At 41.3% G+C, this 22,084-nt stretch overlaps 1 protein-coding gene across 3 annotated transcripts in view; it reads right to left on the bottom strand.

Annotated features, from left to right (window-relative positions):
- FHIP1A (FHF complex subunit HOOK interacting protein 1A) overlaps nt 1-2,608 on the bottom strand; it is a 251,136-nt gene extending 248,528 nt beyond the window's left edge. For 2 of the 3 annotated variants that reach the window (XM_054484894.2, XM_063664193.1), the window contains exon 1: nt 2,295-2,591. The gene's annotated coding sequence lies outside the window, so the exon portion shown is untranslated. Of the gene's footprint in view, nt 1-2,294 lie in introns of all 3 variants that reach the window. The other variant, XM_054484895.1, reaches the window with a different exon arrangement.
- Nucleotides 2,609-22,084: the final 19,476 nt, after the last annotated feature.

Below are 22,084 nucleotides of genomic sequence, written 5' to 3'. Positions count from 1 at the left end.
AGACAAATGTACACAGAATAAAGATCAAGCGTCTAAACAGATTAAATAAAGCAATTTTTCTTTATATTTGCAGGGAGAAAGGAGGTTCCTTATTAAATTTTCTTTATGAAAGTAATACAAGAGGCCAGGCATGGTGGCTCACACCTGTAATCCCAGAACTTTGGGAGACCAAGGTAGGCGGATTGCTTGAGTCCAGGAGCTCAAGGGCAGCCTGGGCAATGTGGCAAAACCCTGTCTGTATGAAAAATACAAAAAATTAACAGAGTGTGGTGGCATGAACCTGTGGTCCCAGCTATTCAGGAGGCTAAGGTGGGAGGATTGCTTGAGCCCAGGAGATCAAGGCTGCAGTGAGCCGAGATCATGCCACTCAACTCTACCCTGGGCCAGAGAGACCCTAACTTTAAAAAAAAAAAAAAGAATATAATTTCACTCCTCAGAGGCAATTCTTGTTTTTTCTCATTTTACCTCCATATCTCTACATAATATATTTGTACACCTGCTTCTTGTTTGCAGCCATTATCTATCAAGTTCCTATTAAAGAAACAACTTAGCAGAGAAAGTATTTTGAACCAATCTTGGGAGGCAGAGTACAGAACTGTCCAGCAATGCATTACTCTGACTATGTAAAAATAAAACACTCCTTTTATTTCTAGTCTTCAAGTCCTCCACTAAAAGTCCTACATAATGTCTCTATGTAAGAGCCAAGAAAAAAGGTAGCTGGGCAGTTGGACCTAAATTTTTAGACCACTCTCATCACTCTCTGAATCCACTTCAGTGATGTCCAGTTTCTCTGACCCTTTCCAGCCACCCCACACAGTTTAATCCTGTTCCTTGTCCTATAGGACAAATGATAAATAGGACCCCAAACTTAATTTATTTCAAGACAGGCATGGACATAATTCTTATGAGCTCTGCGGAAAGGGATTAACTGGAACTAAAAAGATATCAACCTTTAATTATGCGAAAAGTTACCTAAAGCCAACAAGTATACTGTATTAAAGAGTAAATTTATGGACTAAATATCCTGCTCAATTTCTGTCCAAAGAAGACCTTTGAAGTTCTCCAAACGTGGACTTCAGCTGTGGTTCACTACATGTGGACAGCTTCGGGGACAGCATCCTGCCTAGTGCCAGGTGTACAAGTGAACTTGAGGTCAGGCAGGGGACCCTGAAAAGCAGGCATAATACATTAAGGAGAGGAAATCTTTCTTCTCATTAATCAACAGGATAAAGGTGATTAAGTAGGAATTATTTTTCAATGACCTATATAATTTCCTCAGGGCTGCTATGACTATTAGCAGGGAGCAGCTGACTTCCTAATGAGATGACTTTGATAGCACAGCCCTTCCAGAGAAGCCAAGGGAGCAAGCCCAATCTATAGGGAAGCAACAATTGGTAGGCATTGTTTACTCCTCCTCCTGAGAGCTGTCTCTCCTTCTCAATATTTGGCTCTTTCCCTTCAGGGGGATTTCCCTGTCCCTGGATGGCTGGGGCTGCAGCATCTGCTGAACAGTGGAAGCTAGATCTGCTGTGAATGGGTGGGTCCAGGAGGCTGGGACACTAATTCACTAGACCTGCTCATGTGATTCCCAAAGTCCCAAGCCAACAAGGCTACCGCCGCCTGTACCAACACCTCGCTCTGACCAGGCCTGAAACAAGACAGCAAGGTAGTTCCTCCCACTCCCTAGCAGAAGCGGAGTTAACAAGGGAACTTTGTTGAGCCAGAGGAAATACAAACGCACACACTATCAATAATAACCACGACTTGAACGCAGTTTCATCACAGAATTTACGAAATTGAGCAACAGCTACCCAACAAGTAAGTCCTTACACCAGGAAAGGGCTGCAAACCTCAGAGGGGCACCGCCTCTGTCTCCTGTGTAAGCAAGTTGATTTACAGGGGAAACCTGAACTCCACATCTCTTTGCCTTTTCCTGTGTCTCCCAGAGGACCCAGGGACCAAGGAATGGGATGGAGGGCCCTGATGACATCTTCCTTCGTCAAAACAAGCTGGCTCTCTCTATCCCAGCGTCAGTCACCGTGTAACGCCCCGTCCTGGAGCCCGAAACCCTAGAAGTCACCTCCTCCCCCCTGCGCCTCCGCCCGACGCAGCGACCTCGTTTGGAACATCCCTAGCCGGCCCCCAGCCCAATGCCTGCTCCCCCAGCCCAATGCCCGCACCCTCTGCCCAGCTGGCGGATGCAGAGTAGGGACATTTCGGCTCTCCCTCCTCCTTCAACCCTCTAAAATAAAAGAATCCCCCAAGCGCAAATCTCCGGCCAGCACAGCACCTACCTGTCCCCGGCCGTGGCTCCTCCTCCCCGAGCAGTGGGGCTCGCTGGACAAGTGTCCTCAGACAGTCCAGAAAGTTTGCTCTGCGGTCCCGGGGACGCCTGCGCGGGACCCAGTGAGGAAAGCGGAGCCGGCTCCTCGCCCCGCGGACGGCCGCCGCTCGAAAGTCTTGGCCCAGGTCCTCCAGGCCCGGCTCAAACTCAGGAGTGCCCGGGAAGAATGTAGGTCGTGAGAAGGTCGGAGCGCAACTTTTCGAAGGTGCGTCAGCCGCGGGCTGAGCCGCGTGGGTCCGGGCCTCCCCCCCGCCTCTCCCTAGTGAGCGCGGGAGGGGCGGGGGCGGGGGCCGGGGCGGGGCAGGGGCGGGGGTGGGGCCCAACCTGCCTGGAGGCCTCGGGGAGCGCGCCCCGGCCCCGCCCCCGCCGCCGCCGGCCCCGCCCCTGCCGCTGGGCCGCGCCGCCGCCAGGTGCGCTGGAGACTCAGGCAGCGCCGCGCCGCACGGCCCTCGCCGGTTTCCAAGGTGAAGGAGGAGGAGCCTCTGAGGGAAAGTTTCCACCGAAACTTGAGCTGGGCGCAGTGGAGCACTCGCGCCCTTGGGGGCTAGCGTTTGGCCGGAGCTACACACTCTTTACTCACGCACGCACACCGCCGTACACAGCACAATCGTTCACCGTCCCGCCAGAGGTTCGTCTCTCGGGTTCTGCCGAGTGGAAGGAGTCGGACAACGCCGCACGTCACGGGCGTTTCGGATTTCTTGCTTCCCAAAGGTTTGACGGCGGCCACCGGCGCCCCGGCCCAGCTCTGCTTTCCTTTGCTGACTCCTTCCTTGAGGTGTGAATTTTAAAGTGCTGATACCGCCCCAAGAGAGCTGAGTCAAGTGAGGCAAACGTTCGCCTGTGGTTCTCCTGACAGACTCCCTGCAGTGGGCAGGGGAAATGTGGCCTTGGCCGACGTTAATGAAGTGCCAGAATGGAGGAAGGGGGCCTGCTGATTTGTTCTGTTTTACTTTTTAAGGGTAACTAGAGCGTTACTGGAGTCGTCTGTGGGTTTGGGGAGTATGTGGCGCGTGTGTGTGTCACACGTTCACTGGTCCCGCCAACCCCTTCCCAAGAAATGAAGGCTCTAATGTGGGCAGTTCCACAACAAAGGTGAAACTTCCCCAAATGACGATTCCCCGCAAGATGAGAGAGCAGGTGCAGCATCCATTTCTCCACTACCACGCTTGAGATGGTGGCTTTGGGCACTGCCCGGTGCCCCGACATCCTTCCCAGAGCCCAGCCTTCCCACCCGGGCCTGGCCCTGCGCGGCCGCCTGCCTTTGCATCAGAGACCGCGGCTGTGCCATTGCCAAGCTGGGCAGCGCCGCCTCGCTTCCCCATTCCTCCGTCTCCCACGCCTCTTGCGTGCCTGGGTCGCGAAGTGATAGACTTTAAATCCCAGAGGAGGAATGAGAAACTTGGTTAGTGCCTCTCTTGGCATGTTCGTAGCCCTGTGGTTGAAGTGGCTGAAACCTGCGGTGAGCCTCAGTCCAAGCAGCTGGGGCCACACCAGTTTGCAAAGGCGGATGTGGCAGTTTTCCACCGCAGCAGCAGCCTGCTGGCGCCTCATCAGATTCTCCTTTGGAGGAAGTATCTTCTTCCCTTCATTCTCGGTGAATGGCATCCAGAGATAACCAAAATCAGGTGTATCTAGTTTCAAGTTCTGTCTTGCAACCGTGATAATTGGAGGATGCAAACTTTACACTTTCTTCTCTGTCTACCACCACTGCTGCGCTTGTGGATGACTGCAGGAACACCGGGTACTTGCCACAGGTATCTCTCCAGATTCATCAGCCTTTCACCTGTGACAAGCTCAGTCAAGAAGTGGCTCCTAAGTAAAAGCTGGGGAAGAACAAGGAAGATAGAGCTCAGAGTAGAAAGCTGTGAAGTTCTGCACAACAGGTCCCCTTGGCCTGCTCTAACAGTTGGAATGTGGGGGAAGCATTCATTTACGCAACAAATATATACTGAGTGCCTTTTGCATGCTAGGCACGCTTCTAGGGGTTGAGGACACAGCAGAGAGCACAAACAACAATTCAGCCTTCGTGGAGCTTACCTCTTCCAGATGGGAAAGACAGATGGTAAATGTATAAGGACAATATATGGACTGCTGTATGATTAGAAATGCTACAGAGAGGCTAGGAGTGGTGTCTCATGCCTGTAATCCCGCAGTTTGGGAGGCCAAAGGAGGAGGATCGCTTGAGGCCAGAAGTTGGAGACTCAACCTGGGCAACACAGTAAGACCCCCTATCTACAAAAAGTTTAAAAATTAGCCAGGCATGGTGGCGTGCACCTGTGGTCCTAGCTATCCAGGAGGCTGAGGTGGGAGGATCGCTTGAGCCCACTGCATTCCAGCCTGGGTGACAGAGTGAGACCCTATCTTGAAATAAATGCTGTGGATAAAAATTAAGCAGAGAGGGTACATAGAAAGTATGAGGGGTGCTATGTTCGGAGGAGGGTGGTGATCAAGGAAAGCTTCTGGAGGAGGTAACATTTGAGGAAAGACTTGAAGGAGGTTAGGGATATCTGAGCAGACAACTTCCCAGGCAGAAAGCATAGCGAATGTAAAGGCCCTGAGGCAGGAGTATGCCTGAGTGTACTAGGAACAATCCAGAAGGCACCATGAAAGAATGGAGAAGATGAAGTCAGAGAAGTGAAAGGTGTGGGTGATGCAGATCAGGTAAGGCTTTTACTCTGAGTGAGTTTGGTGGAGCCATTGGAGGATTTTCTGTAGAAAAGTGACATTTTCTGACATTGTAATTGGATCACTTTGACTGCTGGGTTAAGAATAAACAGTAGGGTGTAAGGGTAGAAGCACAGAGACTGGTTAATAGGCTACTGAAATAATCTAGGGTCAGCCGAGTGCGGTGGCTCACACCTGTAATTCCAGCACTTTGGGAGGCTAAGGTGGGTGGGTCACGAGGTCGGGAGATCAAGACCATCCTGGCCAACATGGTGAAACCCCACCTCTAGTAAAAATACAAAAAATTAGCCAGGTGTGGTGGCACGCGCCTGTAGTCCCAGCTACTCAGGAGGCTAAGGCAGGAGAATCACTTGAACTCGGGAGGCGGAGGTTGCAGTGAGTGGAGGTTGCAGTGAGCTGAAATCGCACCACTGCACTCCAGCCTGGGTGACAGAGCGAGACTCTGTCTCAAAAAAAGATAATAACTGAAGGGCAAGAAGATAGAGATGTGGACCAGAGAAATAGTGGTAGAGATGATAAGCTGATGGTTTCCTCACATTGGATGTGGGGTGTAAAGGAAATGAGATGAGAAGGACTCTGAGGCTTTTGTCCTGGGCAGCGTAAGGATGGAACTGCTATAACAAAGTTGGAGAAGACTTCAAAAGGAGGTTAGGGTAAAATCAAGGCAGGAAAGGAGAGGCGCATAATTTGAATGGTCTTCAGTTTCTTCAACTTATAAAATGAAGAAAATAATACCTACTTTGTTAAGGTTGTTTTAGGATGACATAAATTAGCATAGTGAAGTGTATAACACAATGCCTAATACATGATAGGCACTTAAGAATGTTAGTTCCCTCTCTACAAATATGAATTTCATTTATATCCATTATGCCCTCTGGGAGTGAAACAGACTCATTCTTTTGAGGAAATAAGTCTTGCTAAAGGTAAAGGGTCTGTCTCCTTCTCCCACTCTTGCCGTATGACACTGTCTGCTCTCTCTTTGTCTTCCACCATGAAGACAGGCATGGTAGCTCATGTGGAAGCTTCCCGAGGCCCTCACCCAAAAGCAGATGCTGGAGCCATGCTTGTACAGCTTGCAGAACTGTAAGCCAATTAAAACTCTTTTCTTTATAAATTAAAATAGATAAATAAAAATAAAGGATAAGCAGATATGGTGGTACGGGCCTATAGTCCCAACTGCTTAGGAGGCCGAGGCAGAAGGATCAGTTGAGCCCAGGAGGTCGAGGTTGCAGTGAGCTTTGAGTGCCACTGCACGCCAGCCTGGGCAACAGAGTGAGACTCTGTCTCTTCTAAAAAAAAAAGTTGAAAAATATCTATTACATGGAAATATATTTATAATATATTATTGTATAAAGTAAGCCTATTATAAAAGTAAGCGTGTAAAGTAAGATTCTCTTTACAAACATTAATAATGATTATCTCAGCCAGGCATGGTAGCTCATGCCTGTAATCCCAGAACTTTGGGAGGCCGAGGCAGATGGATCACCTGAGGTCAGGAGTTCGAGACCAGCCTGACCAACATGGTGAAACCCCATCTCTACTAAAAATACAACAATTAGCTGGGCGTGGTGGCAGGCGCCTGTAATCCCAGCCACTCAGGAGTCTGAAGCAAGAGAATCACTTGAACCTGGGAGGCGGAGGTTGCAGTGAGCCAAGATCCAAGATCGCACCATTGCACTTCAGCCTGGGCAACAAGAGTGAAACTCCATCTCAAAAAAATCATAATAATAATAATGACTATCTCAATACTAGAATGACAGTTTATTTTTATTCTCTGTGCTTTTCTCTACTTCCAAGTTTTCTGCCATAGGAAGGTATCACTTTCTCTTAGGAGTGGAATTGCTGGATGATAGGCTGTATATACAATGAGATTTAGTTGATACTGCCAAACAGTTTTCCAAAGTGATTATACCGATTTATGCTCCCACTGACAATATATAAGAATTCCAATTTGGAGCAATGTGTGTTCTAACAGCATCATCCAGTTAAACAGCAATTAATTTGAACCTACTGCTTTAGAAGTTATAATAATTAAGCAAAAGTTAAAAATAAGTATATTGGTTGTAAATGCATATATTAGTAACAGTAGCCTTTTCTAAATCATGTATTTTATTAATGTATTTCATTTTATTCTTTTTGTTTTGTTTTGTTTGAGACGGAGTTTCACTCTTTGGCCCAGGCTAGAGTGCAGTGGTGCGATCTCGGCTCACTGTAACCTCTGCCTTCCAGTTTCAAGCGATTCTCCTGCCTCAGCCTCCTGAGTAGCTGGGATTGCAGGCGCCCACCATCATGCCCAGCTAATTGTTGTATTTTTAGTAGAGACGGGGTTTCACCATGTTGACCAGGCTGGTCTTAAAACTCCTGACCTTGTGATCCGCCTGCCTCGCCCTCCCAAAGTGCTGGGATTACAGGCATGAGCCACCATGCCTGGCCCCACTTTATTCATTTTTTATACTCTTCAGCTCTGTTATTATAGTACTTTAAAGCACTGAAATTATATTTCTTTATTGTAGAAGCCAGTCAAGACTTCTCCCTCTTTTTCTTACCACCTTTATTTCCACTTTAAAATGTAATTATATTTGAAATTACATATTTCTCAAATTATTAAACATGTTAAATACTAGATATTCAGGATTACATGAACAAAGGAGAGAAGTATTTCATCATTCACACACACACATACATACACAAATTCTTCTTTCACAGAGCTCATAGGACTATAGATCTTAACACTCCTATGAGGAAGTGGACAAAGTGCATCATCTGTGTTTAAGAAAAGCAGAAGCTAAAATGCAACATAGGGAAGTTGTCCCAGATACCTTGGAATTGAAAGTAAAAAGTACATGAAGACATTATCATTTGTAGTCAGATTAAATCTAAGTTTAAATTATCTTCTGTAGTTGCTTCTCTTAAAAAAAGAGCTCCAAAATGAACAATGTGTATTCTGTTATAATAATATGCTGTCAAGAAATTCTTTTTTCTTTTTTTTTTTTTTTTTTTGAGATGGAGTCTTGCTCTGTCACCCAGGCTGGAGTGCAGTCGCGCGATCTCGGCTCACTGTAAGCTCTACCTCCTGGGTTCACGCCATTCTCCTGCCTTAGCCTCCCAAGTAGCTGGGATACAGGCGCCCGCCACCACACCCAGCTAATTTTGTGTATTTTTAGTAGAGATGGGGTTTCACCGTGTTAGCCAGGATGGTCTCCTGACCTTGTGATCCGCCCACCTCGGCCTCCCAAAGTGCTGGGATTACAGGCATGAGCCACAGTGCCCAGCCAAGAAATTCTTTTTTCTAACAAGTACAATTAATAAAAATATGTTAGCAGAGAGGGTAGTGGCAGAGATTCCCACAATAGTACCCAGTGCTCAGTCTGATGGAGTTGGCAGTACATGCTGCAGCATTTTTGCCAAATAGTGGTAATAATGGCATGTCCATTGTAGTAGATCTATAATATGATTTGGGTGTTGTTCCTAGTTATATAGCTGTCAAGTTTACATAACCTCTGTGGACAACTTTATAGATTCAGTAAGCTACTTAATATTGTAATAAGTTATTTTCTTTTTAATCAGCTGCATATGTTTTCTGCAGTTTGTAGCAGAACTCTTGACAGATCTGTACGTTACATTTATTTTTGTCTGTTTTCAATGGCCAAGACGTCAAGTACTATTTTGCAAGGTAGTGGTCATAGTGGGTGTATTAGTCCGTTCTCACACTGCTATAAAGATACTACCTGAGACTGAGTGATTTATAAAGGAAAGGGGTTTAATTGACTTACAGTTCCACATGGCTGAGGAAGCCTCAGGAAACTTACAATCATGGTAGAAGGTGAAGGGGAAGCAAGCACCTTCTTCACAAGGCAGCAGGAGAATGACAGTGTGAGCATCAGATAATGTGAGAACTCACTCACTACCAGGAAAACAGCATGGGTGAAACCGCCCGCATGATCCAGTCACCTCCCACCAGGTCTCTCCCTTGATACATGGGGATTACAATTCGAGATGAGATTTGGGTCGGGACACAGAGCCAAACCATATCAGTGGGGATCATTGTGTTGTTATCAAACCTAAAGGGAATACAAGGTAGACACTACTAGTTGCCTATTCAATTTCAAGTCTCTGTTTTTATCTTTCTACCAGAACACCCTCCCCCTTTTTTTATAGCAGCAAAATGCAACCACCTTTGCAACTACAGGTAGTTATGTGACACAGTCCAAGCCAATGGAATGTAAGAGGATGTCCTTGCATGTACTTTCAGAAAGCCCAGCTGGCTTGGTTCCATGAATCTTTGCCCTTCTTTCCATCCACTTCTTCCTGCTTAGACATTGGTTACCTGGAGAAGCAGAAGCCATTTTGAGATGATGAAAGCAAAAGTTAAATGTATGAGATGATGGTGCAGAAAGCCAGAAGGGGCCTCCAGAACACTGAGCTTTGTGGAGTCGTGTACCATAGCTGTATTGCCCACCTCTGAACTTCCTGCTGAGATAAAAAACAATCCTTATGTGTTTATACTACTGTTATTTCCGTTTCAAGTATAGCAAACACATTCCAAATAATACGTATCTGAAGTTTTGGGTTTCGTTTTTAAATTTTTTTTTTTAGGGATGGGTTCTGGCTGCATAGTGGCTAGAGTGTAGTGGCTATTCTTAGGTGCAATCATAGCTCACTACAGCCTCTAACTGGCCTCAAGCAATCCTCCCACCTCAGCTTCCAGAGTAGCTGGGATTACAGGAGAGCACCACGCTAAAGTTTCTGTTAAATAGAATGTTTGCTGTAGATTTTTAGTTGATGTCCTCTGTTAGATTGAAAACCCTCCTTTATTTGCTTGTGAAATTTCTAAGAGATTTTTAAATCATTAACTGGTATTGAACTTTATAAAATGATTTTTCTGTGTCTGAGATGATCATGTGATTATTTTTCCTGTTTATGTCCCTTGATGTGATGATTTTTATTGTAGATCTTCCTTTATTGAACCAAATTTACGTTACTTATATTAACCCTATTTGATTGTAATATATTTTTAGTAGGGTATTAGACTCTGTTACCTAACATTTTACTTAGCATTATTTTGCATCTATGTTCATAAGTAAAATAGGCCTTTTTTTCTTTATGTGACTAGGTATCAACATTATATTGGCCTTATAAATTATGTTGAACACCGCCTATTTTTTCTGTTTTTCTAGAGCAACTTGTATCATAGGAATCATCAGGCAATAAGATGCAGGGGAAACTCTGGATACTGCGTACCCAAAGTTGAATACATTTTTCTTCTTTTTGAAACTTTTAATACACATAAAGACAAGTGCACATATTATAAGTATATAGTTCAGTTTATTTCCACAAACTGAATAAACCCATGTAATCAGCACCCAGATCAGGAAACAGAATCTGGAAGCTTCCTTGTGTCCCCTTCCAATCACTATCTCCCCACAAGGTTAATCCTGACTTCTAACTACATAGATTTGTCTTGTCTATTTTTGTACTTTATATAACTAGAATAATAGAATAGATACTCTTTTGTATCTGTCTCTCTGGTTCTTATTTGTAAGATTCATCCATATTGTTGATGTTGATGTGCTTATGGGTGGTTTATTATTTGCTGTATATAATATTTCACTGGGTAAATACTCCATGAATTAGTTATCCATTACTACTTATAAGTGTACAGTTCAGCTTATTTCCACAAGCCGAATAGACCCATGTAATTGATGGTTGTTTGGTGACAGAGAGAAGGATTTTTTTAAAAATCTTTTAAAATGCATGACAGGAAAGTAGAATTACTTAAGTACTAAAAAACAATAAGAAGGGGGAAATTAAAATGGTGTAGCTACTTTGGAAAACAGTCTGATAGTTCCTGAAATAATTAAACATAGGGTTACTGTATGACCCAGCAATTGCACTCATAGGCATATATGCAAGACAAAACATATGTCCACACAAAAACTTGTACATAAATATTCATAACAGCATTAGCCACAATATCTAAAGGGTGAAAATAATCCAGATGTCCAACAACTGATGAATGGTTAAACAAAATGTGGTATATCCATATAATGGAATATTATTTGGCCATAAAAAGGAATGAAGTGGCTGGGCGCCGTGGCTCACACCTATAATCTAGCACTTTGGGAGGCCGAGGCGAGTGGATCACTTGAGGTCAGGAGTTCAAAACTAGCCTGGCCAACATGGTAAAATGCCGTCTCTACTAAAAATACAAAAAAAATTAGCCAGGTGTGGTGGCAGGTCCCTGTAATCCCAGCTACTTGGGAGGCTGAAGCAGGAGAATTGCTTGAACCCGGGAAGCAAAGGTTGCAGTGAGCCAAGATTGCACCACTATACTCCATCCTGGGTGACACAGCGAGACTCCATCTCAAAAAAAAAAGGAATGAAATATTAATAGGATATACACTGCAATATGGATGAAGCTTGAAAATATTATGTTACATAAAAAGCCAGGTATGAAAGATATTATTGTATGGTTCCATTTATATGAAATATCCAGAATCAAAATAGACAAATTCATACAGGCAGAAAGAGGCTTGGGGAGTTAGAGTTAAAGAGGGGAATAGGGCATGACTGCTAATGGATACAGGGTTTCTTTCTGGTGTCATGAAAATGCTCTGGAATTAGATAGTAATGATGGTTCTACATGTAAATATACTAAAACCACTCAATGCATACTTTTAAAAAGATGACTTTTACAGTGTATGAAATATCTGTCCCTTTTTTTTAAAGGGAAGTAGAATAAAAGAGTGCCAGAGCCGGCACTTGTCTGGAAATTATCCACTGATCGCTGGTGGCCTACAGCCTGGGTTACAATGGGTTATAAATGAAGGGACAGGAGATAAACCTTTAGAGGAAGACACTAGGAGAAGGGGGGTGGCAGTGGAATCCACAGAGGAAGACAGTGAAGATATGTGCCTTTTTGAGCCTTGGCCCTGGGTGGAATGATTTAAAAAAAAACGTTTCCCCTGAAAATCACTAACTCCACACCTAATTTGGAGCCAAAATTACTATTATCTATGTGGTCCAAAAATACTCCAAAAGTTTAGATCAGATGGGTCCTGGGTTGGTTGTACCTCTAGGTGGCCAGCCGGCACAACAAACACAAATCGTGTTGAGGAATGCATTTTAAATCCAGGCTTCAAAGCATTGCCACAGATAAATATGCAAAGAAATTGAATATTATAATTTCCCTTTGGATTTCAGTTTAATCCTGGGTGTTTTAGGAATTTTTTATTGACAGAGCTGTTTAAATCTACTTTTTTGTTATTAACTATTCTAGTGTTTTTAGTTGTTTTTTTTTTTTGAGATGGAGTCTAGCTCTGTTGCCCAGGCTGGAGTGCAGTGGCGCTATCTCGGCTCACTGCAGGCTCTGCCCCCCAGGGTTCACGCCATTCTCCTGCCTCAGCCTCCCGAGTAGCTGGGACTACAGGCGCCCGCCACCTTGCCCAGCTAATTTTTTTATATTTTTAGTAGAGACAGGGTTTCACTGTGTTAGCCAGGATGGTCTCGATCTCCTGACCTCGTGATCTGCCCACCTCGGCCTCCCAAAGTGCTGGGATTACAGGCGTGAGCCACCGCGCCCGGCAAGCTATTCTAGTGTTTTGTTGTCAGAGAACATACTCTGTGTGATGCTAATTATTTGGAGTTTATAGAGGCTCTTTTGTAACCTAGTCCATAATCAATCAATATAAATGTTCCATGGGTGCTTTAAAAATAGATATTTTTTAAAAATTGATATTTTTAAAGTACCCATGGAACATTTATATTAATTGATTATGCATTTATATTATGGATTTATATTATGCATTTATATTAATTGATTATGCATTTATAATTATTGATTACAGGTGTGAGCACAGTGAGATTACACCTGTAATCTTGGCACTTTGGGAGGCCAAGGCGGTTGAATCACTTGAGCCCAGGAGTTTAAGACCAGCCTAGACAACATGGCAAACCCCATTTCTACCAAAAAAAAATACAAAAATTTTCTGGGCATGGTGGCATAACCTGTAGTCCTAGCTACTTAGGAGGCTGAGGTGGGAGGATTGCTTGAGCCCAGGAAATCGAGGCTGCACACTGTGACTGTGCCACAGCGCTCCAGCCTGGGTCACAGAGCAAGATACTGTCTCTTTAAAAAAAAAAAAATTAGCTTTTCAGGCATGCAAAGTTCAACATATAGAACAATAGAAGATGAAATGTACTAATCTTGTACATTTTGTGTCTTATTTTGTATCTGCCTTATCAAAAATTTTTAAAGGTGTCTTGTTAGATATTACCATGTATTATTGTTGATTTTCAAAAATTTTCCCCAGTAGTCTACTGGTCGTTGCTCCCTGTACTTTGAATGTATATTTGATATAATTTGGATGTTTGTCCCTTCCACATCTCATGTTGAAATGTAATCCCCGATGTTGGAGGTGGAACCTGGTGGGAGGTGTTTGGGTTATGGGGGTGAATCCCTCATTAATGGTTTGGTGCTGTCCTCGCAGTAATGAATGAGTTCTCGCTCTGTAAGTTCACATGAGATCTGATTCTTTAAAAGAGCCTGACACTTCCTCCTTCTCTCGCTCCTTCTCTCACCATGCAACACACTGGTTCCCCTTCACCTTCTGCCTTGATTGTAAGCTTCCTGAGGCCCTCACCAAAAGCAAATGCTAGCTATGCTTTATGTACAGCCTGAAGAACCACAGGCTAATTAAACCTCTTCTCTTTATAAGTTACCCAGCCTCAGGTATTTCTTTATAGCAACACAATTGGACTAATACAATGTTGTTTAGTGCATATTTCTTCCATCATTAGTGGCACATATGTTTATGGTATATTTTCTTGACCTATTTTTTTTTTTACCAATATGCAGTAACCCACTTTATTCCTTGTATTACTGCTCTCCGTGAAAACAGAACCAATTGGATGTGCATATACATAGAAAGAGATGTATTATAAGGAATTGGCTCATGCGATTATGGAGACTGTCAAGTCCAAATCTACTGTATAAGCCAGAAGTCTATAGCTAGGGGATCAGATAAAGTCCAGCAGGCAGAGAGTTTCCTCTCACTTGGAAAGGCTGGTCTTTTTGTGCTATCCAGGCCTGCAACTGATTAGATGAGGTTCACCCACATTATGGAGGGCAATCTGCCCCACCCAAAGTTTACTGATTTAAATGTTCATCTCATCCAAAACACCCTCCAAGTTGAAACATAAAATTAAGTATCACATCCCTTGTAACTTTTTTTTTTGCCTTAAATTCAAACTGTATATTAAAATTATTACCCCAGTTCTCTTCCGGTTCATATTTTACTGGTTTGCATTTTCTATGCTTATTTTTTACCTCTCTTGAACTGTTTATTTTATGTCTATCCTCTGTAAATGACATATTGCTACATCTAATTTTTAAAAATACATTCTGAGATTCTCAGGTTATGATTTAGAAGTTTAATCTACTCATATATATTCTAATTTCTGATATATTGGCACTCCATTTGCCATCTTTTTCAAGTTTTATTTTTGCCATACTTTCTTTTTTGCCTACATTTTGATAGATCAGATTTTCTTCTGCTTGTTTAAAATGTATGTATTTTATTTTTATTCTGCAGGTAGTAATCCCTAAGTTTTTTTTTTTTTTTTTTTTTTTTTTAGACAAGGTGTCACTCTGTCACCCAGGCTGGAGTACAGTGGCACAATCATGGCTCACTGCAGCCTCAAACTCCTAGGCTCAAGCAATCTTCCCACCTCAGCCTCCTGAGTAGCTGGGACTACAGACATGTGCCACCACACCCAACTAAACTTTTTGAAGTTTTTCGTAGAGATGGGGCAGTAGCCCAGGCTGGTCTCAAACTCCTGGGCTCAAGTGAACCCCTCGACTCAGCCTCCCAAACTGCAGTGCTGGGATTACAGGTGTGAGCCACCACATCTGGCCCTAACTTACTGAGGACCATATTTACACTTATTTTTCCTTGTCAATGTCTAAAGTTTAGCAACTCTTACCACTCTCTAGATTCTCTATTCATACCTCATCTTCCACCATCAGTGGGTTTTTTTCAATTTTATTTTTTAATGTTACATAATAATTGTACATATTTGTGGGATACATGGGATGTTTTGATACATGCATACAATGCGTAATGATCAAATCAGAATAATTAGGATATCCATCACCTCAAATATTTATCATTTCTTTGTGTTGAGAACATTTCAAATCTTCTAGGTTTTTGAAATATATAATAAGTTACTGTTAGCTATAGTCACCCTACTATGATATTGAACACTAGAACTTATTCCTTATATCTAACTATATTTTTGTACCCATTAACTAATCTCTCTTCATCCCCCATACCCCATTTCCCTCATAGCCTCTGGTATTGGTCATTCTACTCTCTATCTTCATGGGATCAACATTGTTAGCTCCCACATATAAGTGAGAACATGCAGTATTTCTCTCTGTGCCTGGCTTATTTCACTTAATGTATGTCCTCTAGTTCTATCCTTGTTGAAGCAAATCACATAATTTATTCTTTTTTATTGCTGAGTCATATTCTATTATGTATATAAACCACATTTTCCTTATTCATTCAACCACTGATGGATGCTTAGGTTGATTCCATATCTTGGCATATCTTGGCTATTGTGAATAGTGCTGCAATGACCATGTAGTGCAGATATCTCTTTGATATATTGATTTTCTTTCTTTGGAATATATATGCAGCAGTAGGATTGCTAGGTCATATGGTAGGCCTATTTTTAGTTTTTTGAGGCACCTCCATACTGTTTTTCATAGTGGCCATACTAGCTTACATTCCCATCAACAATGTACTAGTGTTCCCCTTTCTCTGTAACCTCATCAGCAATTTTTTTTTTTTTTTTTTTTTTTGAGACAGCCTCACTCTGTCGCCCAGGCTGGAGTGCAGTGGCACAATCTCAGCCCACTGCAACCTCTGCCTCCTGGGCTCAAGCCATTCTTGTGCCTCAGCCTCCCGAGTAGCTGGAATTACAGGCATGCGCCACCACACCCAGCTTATTTTTGTAATTTTACTAGAAACGGGGTTTCACCTTATTGGCCAGGCTGGTCTTGAACTCTGACCTCAAGGGATCCGCCTGCCTTGGTCTCCTAAAGTCCTGGGATTACAGGCATGAGCCACCACGCCCAGAAGGATTTGGTTTTTCAATAAATATAATTTCCATTTTTATTCAGAATTAGATTAGATTTAGATTCAGAGAGCACATGTGCAGGTTTGTTACTTGGGTATATTGTGTGATGTTGAGGTTTGGAATATGAATGATCCCATCACTCAGGTGGTGAGCATGGTAACCAATAGTTAGTGTTTGAACCCTTCTGCCTCCTTCCTCTAGAAGTCTCCAGTGTCTATTGTTGCCATCTTTATGTCCATGAGTACCCAGTGTTTTGCTGTGACTTACAAGTGAGAACATGCTGTGTTTGGTTTTCTGTTCCTGCATTAATTTGCTTAGGATGTGGCCTCCAGCTCCATCCATGTTGCCACAAAGGACATAATTTTATTCTTTTTATGGCTGCATAGTATTCCATGGTGTATATGTGCCACATTTCCTTTATCCAATCCGCCACTGATAGGCACCATGGTTGATTCCATGTCTTTGCTATTGTGAATAGTGCTGCAGCGAACATATGAGTGCATGTGTCTTTTTGGAAAAATGGTTTATTTTCTTTTGGATATGTACCCAGTAATGGGATTGCTGGATCAAATGGTAGTTCTGTTTTAAGTTCTTTGATGACTCTCCAAACTGCTTTCCACAGTAGCTGAACTAATTTACATTCCCACCAACAGTGGGAACAGCTTATAAGCATTCTCTTTTCTCTGCAGCCTTGCCAACATCTGTCGTTTTTTGACTTTTTAATAATTGCCATTATGACTGGTGTGAGATGGTATCTCATTATGGGTTTGATTTGCATTTATCTTATGATTGGTTACTTTGAGCATTTTTTCATGTTTATTGACCACTTTTATGTCTTCTTTTGAGAAGTGTCTGTTCATGTCTTTTGCCCACTTTTTAATGGGGTTGTTTCTTGCTTTTTGAATTATTTAAGTTCCTTATAGATTCTAGATATTAGATCTTTGTCAGATGTATGTTTGTGAATATTTTCTCTCATTCTGGAGGTTGTTTAGTGTATTGACAATTTATTTTGCTGAACAGAAGCTTTTTAGCTTAACTAGTTCTCACTTGTCAATTTTTGCTTTTGTTGCAATTGCTTTTGGGGACTTAGTCATAAATTGTTTCCCAAGGTTGCTATCCAGAATGGAGTTTCCTAGGTTTTCTTCTAGAATTCTTATAGTTTGACATTCTTACATTTAAATCTTTAATCCAATTTGAGTTAATTTTTATATATTGTGAAAGTTAGGGGTCCAGTTTCATTCTTCTGCACATGGCTACCACCTAACCCAGCACCATTTATTGAATAGAGAGGCTTTTCTCCATTTTTTTTTTCTTTTGAGACAGGATCCCACTCTGTCACCCAAGCCACAGTGCAGTGGCATGATCACAGCACACTGCAAGATCAGCCTCCTGGGCTCAAGCAATCTATCAACCTCAACCTCTCAAGTAGCTGGGACCCTAGGCAAGTGCCACTACACCTGGCTTTTTTTTTTTTTTTTTTTTTTAGAGTAAAGGTCCACTCGCTACACATTGCCATTGCCCAGGCTGGTCTTGAATTCCTGATGTCAAGCCATCCTTCTGCCTCAGTCTCCCAAAGTACTGAGATTACAGGTGAGAGCCACCACACCTGGCCCCTATTGCTTATTTTTGTCAACATTGTGGAAGACCAGAAGGCTGTAGGTGTGCAGCTTGATTTCTGGGTTCTCTGTTCCATTCTATTGGCCTGTGTGTCTGTTTTACTACCAGTACCTTGCTGTTTAGGTTACTATAGCCTTATAGTATAGTTTGAAGTCAGGTAATGTGATGCCTCAAGCCTGGTTCTTTTTGCTTAGGATTGATTTGCTATTCAGGCTCTTTTTTGGTTCCATATGAATTGTAGAATAGTTTTTCCTAATTCTATGAAAAATGACATTCATAATTTGGTAGGAATCATGTTGAATCTGTAGACTGCTTTGGGCAGCATGGCCATTTTAGTGATATTGATTCTTCCAATCCATGAGCATGACATGTTTTTTCCATTTGCTTGTGTCATCTATTATTTCTTTTGACAGTGTTTTGTAGTTCTCCTTATAGAGATCTTTCATCTCCTTGGTTCGTTGTATTCCTAGGTATTTTTTTTTTTGTGGCTAATGTAAATGGGATTGCATTCTTGATTTGGCTCTCAGCTTGAACATTATTGGTGTATGGAAATGCTACTGGTTTTTATAGATTGATTTTGTGTACTGAAACTTTGCTGAAGTCATTTTTTTTTTATCAGTTCCAGGAGCCTTTTGGTGGAGTCTTTACAGAATCATATCATCACTGAAGACAAATAGTTTGATTTCTTCTTGTTGTATTCGAATGTTTTTTTCTTTTTTCTTTAACCTGGTTGCTCTGGCTAGGACTTCCAGTACTATATTGAATAGGAGTGGTAAAAATGGGCATCCTTGTCTTGTTCCAGGTCTTAAGGGGAATGCTTCCAGCTTTTGCCCATTCGGTATGATGTTGGCTATGGGTTTGTCATATTATTTTGAGGTATGTTTCTTTGATTCCTAGTTTGTTGAGGGTTTTTTTCATGAAGGGATGTTGGATTTTATCATAGGCTTTTTCCCACACCTATTGAGATGATCACATGGATTTTGTTTTTAATTCTGTTTTATGTGGTGAATCACACATTGATTTGCATATGTTGAACCCACCTTGCATCCCAGCAATGAAGCCTACTTGATCATAGTAAATTAACTTTTTCATATGCTGCTGGATTTGTTTTATTGGATTTTGTTGAACAATTTAGTGTCTGTGTTCATTAGGGATATTGGCATGTAGTTTTCTTTTTTCATTGTGTCTTTTTGATAATATTTTAATTGGGGTGAGATAATATCTCACTGTGGTTTTGATTTGCATTTCCCTGATCATTAGTGATGTTGAGCATTTTTTAATATACCTGTTGGCCATTTTATGTCCTCTTTTGTAAAAATATCTATTCAGATAATTTGCTTATTTTTAAATGAGATTATTATTACTATTTGTTATTGAGTTGTTTGAGCTCCTTATATATTCTGGTTATTAATCCCCTGTCAGATGAATAGTTTATAAATACTTTCTCTTATTCTGCACATTGTCTCTTCACTCTGTTGATTATTTCCTTTGTTGTGCAGAAGCATTTTAACTTGATATAATCTTATTTGTCTATTTTTGCTTTTGTTGCCTATAGTTTTGATGTCTTACCCAAACAATCTTTGTGCAGACCAATATCCTGAAAGATTTCTCCAATGTTTTCTTCTAGTGGCTTCATAGTTTCAGACCTTACATTTAAGTCTTTAATCCATCTTTATTTGATTTTTGTATATGGTAAAAGATAGGGGTCTAGTTCATTCTTCTGCATAGAGATGTTCAGTTTTCCAGGCACCATTACTGAAGAGAGTATCGTTTCCTCAATGTGTATTTTTGGCATCTTTCTCAAAAATGAGTTGGCTATAAATGCACGGATTTATTTCTGAGTTCTCTATTCTGTTCCATTGGTTTATGTGTCTGTTTTTATGCCAGTACCATGCTGTTTTTGTTTCTATAGCTTTTTAGTATATTTTGAAGTTTCATAGTGTGATACCTCCAACTTTGTTCCTTTTTTGCTCAGGAACAACTTTGTTTCTTTTTGCTCGGGGTCTTTTGTGGTTTCATACAAATTTTAGAATTGCCTTTTCTATTTCTGTGAAAAATGTCATTGGTGTTTTGATAGGGATTTCATTGAATCTGTAGGTTGCTTTGGGTAGTATGGACATTTTAACAATATTAGTACTTCCAATCCATGAGCATGAAATATCTGTCCTTTTTGTGTGTGTGTGTCCTCTTTAATGTTTTTCATCAGTGTTTTATAGTTTGCCTTGTAGAGATCTTTTACTTCTTTGGTTAAATTTATTCCTAGATTTTTTTTGTAGCTATTGTAAATAGGATTGCTTTGTTGATTTCTTTTTTAGATTGTTCACTGTTGATGTAGATAAATGCTACTGATTTTTGTTGATTTATCTTTGTTGATTCGCATCTTTCCTGAATTCATTTATCAGTTAATTCCAGGTGGTTTTGCCAGTCCTTTCTGGCATCTCCAAATTTTTTTGTGCATGAGCAGGAGCCAGAGCCATGCTTATTTCACCATCTTACTTGGAACCAGAAGTCTCTGGTGTAATGCATGAAACATTCATGCAAAGACATTTACATAATTATGAACACATGCCTTAAGAATAAGTGGTACGCCATATATTTGTGTGTGCATGTGTGATATGTGTATGTATATGTATATATATACGTTTATTTTATTCTTCTTTCGTTTTTCCTTTTTTTTTTGACATGGGGTCTCACTCTGTCATCCAGGCTGTGGCACAATCTTGGCTCACCTCCACCTCCCGGGCTCAAGCAATCCTCCCACCTCGGCCTCCCTAATAGCTGGGACCCCAGGTGCATGCCACCACACCCAGCTACTTTTTGTATTTTTGGTAGAGATGGGATTTCACCATGTTGCTCAGGCTGGCCTCGAGCTCCTGAGCTCAAGCAATCCGCCTGCCTTGGCTCCCAAAGTGCTGGGATTACAGGCATGAGCCATTGTGCCCAACCATTTATTTATTTATTTATTTATTTATTTATTTTTATTTTCTTCCTTCCTTTCTTCTTTCCTCCCTTTTTTTTCCAAACATTCCATTAGGCCTTAAGAGAGCCATAAAAATGAACACAATATTATCTTTACCATCATAATCCAGTAAGGAAAATAAACTGTCTAATCACTATAAACAAGGAATAATATGAATTACAGTTATAAGGAATTTTTAGAAGGGGAGAAATTTATCTGGGGCTAAGAGTGTGAAGACCTAATAGAATAGTATTTGACCAAAATCTGATGGACTTTATAGATTTTCAACAGGTCAAGATTGGAAAAGAAGGTATTTCCTGTTTAAAAGAAATATCAACAGTGACATGAAGCTAAAAGCCATATTCGGGGAATGGGAAATAGAATCCAATTGGACAAAAAAGGAGTAAACAAATAGATTTGCAAGAGTTAGTATAAATTAGGAGTACTCGGATACATATATGATATTGACTCCATGTCCTTGGCTGGATATATGTAAAGCTCTAAATTGATAAGATTGGTTTTTATGTTTAATTCATAGAGTACCTCATTGTTTTATGGTCACAGTTCTTACATGATAGCCACAAAGCCCTATGACCTCTTTCTCATTGAAACATCCGTGAATGTTTGGTTCATTATCCCAGATGATATCTTTAAGACCCTTTATCCAGCTGGCTGGCAGGATATGATCTCTGTTGAAAATGGAAAAATTCAAATACCCTAAAATGGCTATTTAGATGTTCCCTTTCTCTAATCATCCCATTATTATTATAGAAAAAGTTAGTCCTACCCAATTTTCTCTTTAGGAAGCTAATCAGATAAGTACACTGTTTCTCTGTGCCTTGCACATTTCTTGGTGATTGAGCAATTATTGAGGCTAATTAAATTATCTTTCTAAGCTTTTAATATATTACCCTAAAGTCACAAGGCAAATTCTTTCCCCCACCTTTAAAAAAGATGAATGTTATATTTGCTCTTCCCTAGGAATGCTTTTATCCTATTGTTATTGGTGCTATTGGTGAATCTGCTGTCATGTAGTCCCATTTTTTAAAGTTTCCCTGCTCTTAGCCTTTCCTGATATGGTCCAGTTTTTACTTTAACATATTACTCAAGCTTTCACGACATCTGAGGGTATTTTTTTTTTCTTTTCATGGAAGGCACCTACTCTAACCAATCGGTGATAAACTTTTTCTTAAAAATAGTCGTGAAAAACTCTAGCATTTTCCAAATCATCTACCCTTCCTTTTGTTCTTTATTTTGTCTGTTGTTATAGTCTAAAGCAATGGTCCCCAACCCATGGGCCATGGACTGGTAGTGGTGGCATTAGATTCTCATAG

The sequence above is a fragment of the Pongo pygmaeus genome, chromosome 3 (assembly GCF_028885625.2).
Source record: "Pongo pygmaeus isolate AG05252 chromosome 3, NHGRI_mPonPyg2-v2.0_pri, whole genome shotgun sequence".
NCBI lineage: Eukaryota > Metazoa > Chordata > Mammalia > Primates > Hominidae > Pongo > Pongo pygmaeus.
The sequence above is the reverse complement of the archived record's forward strand: the minus strand, read 5'-3'. Positions and strand labels throughout refer to the sequence as shown.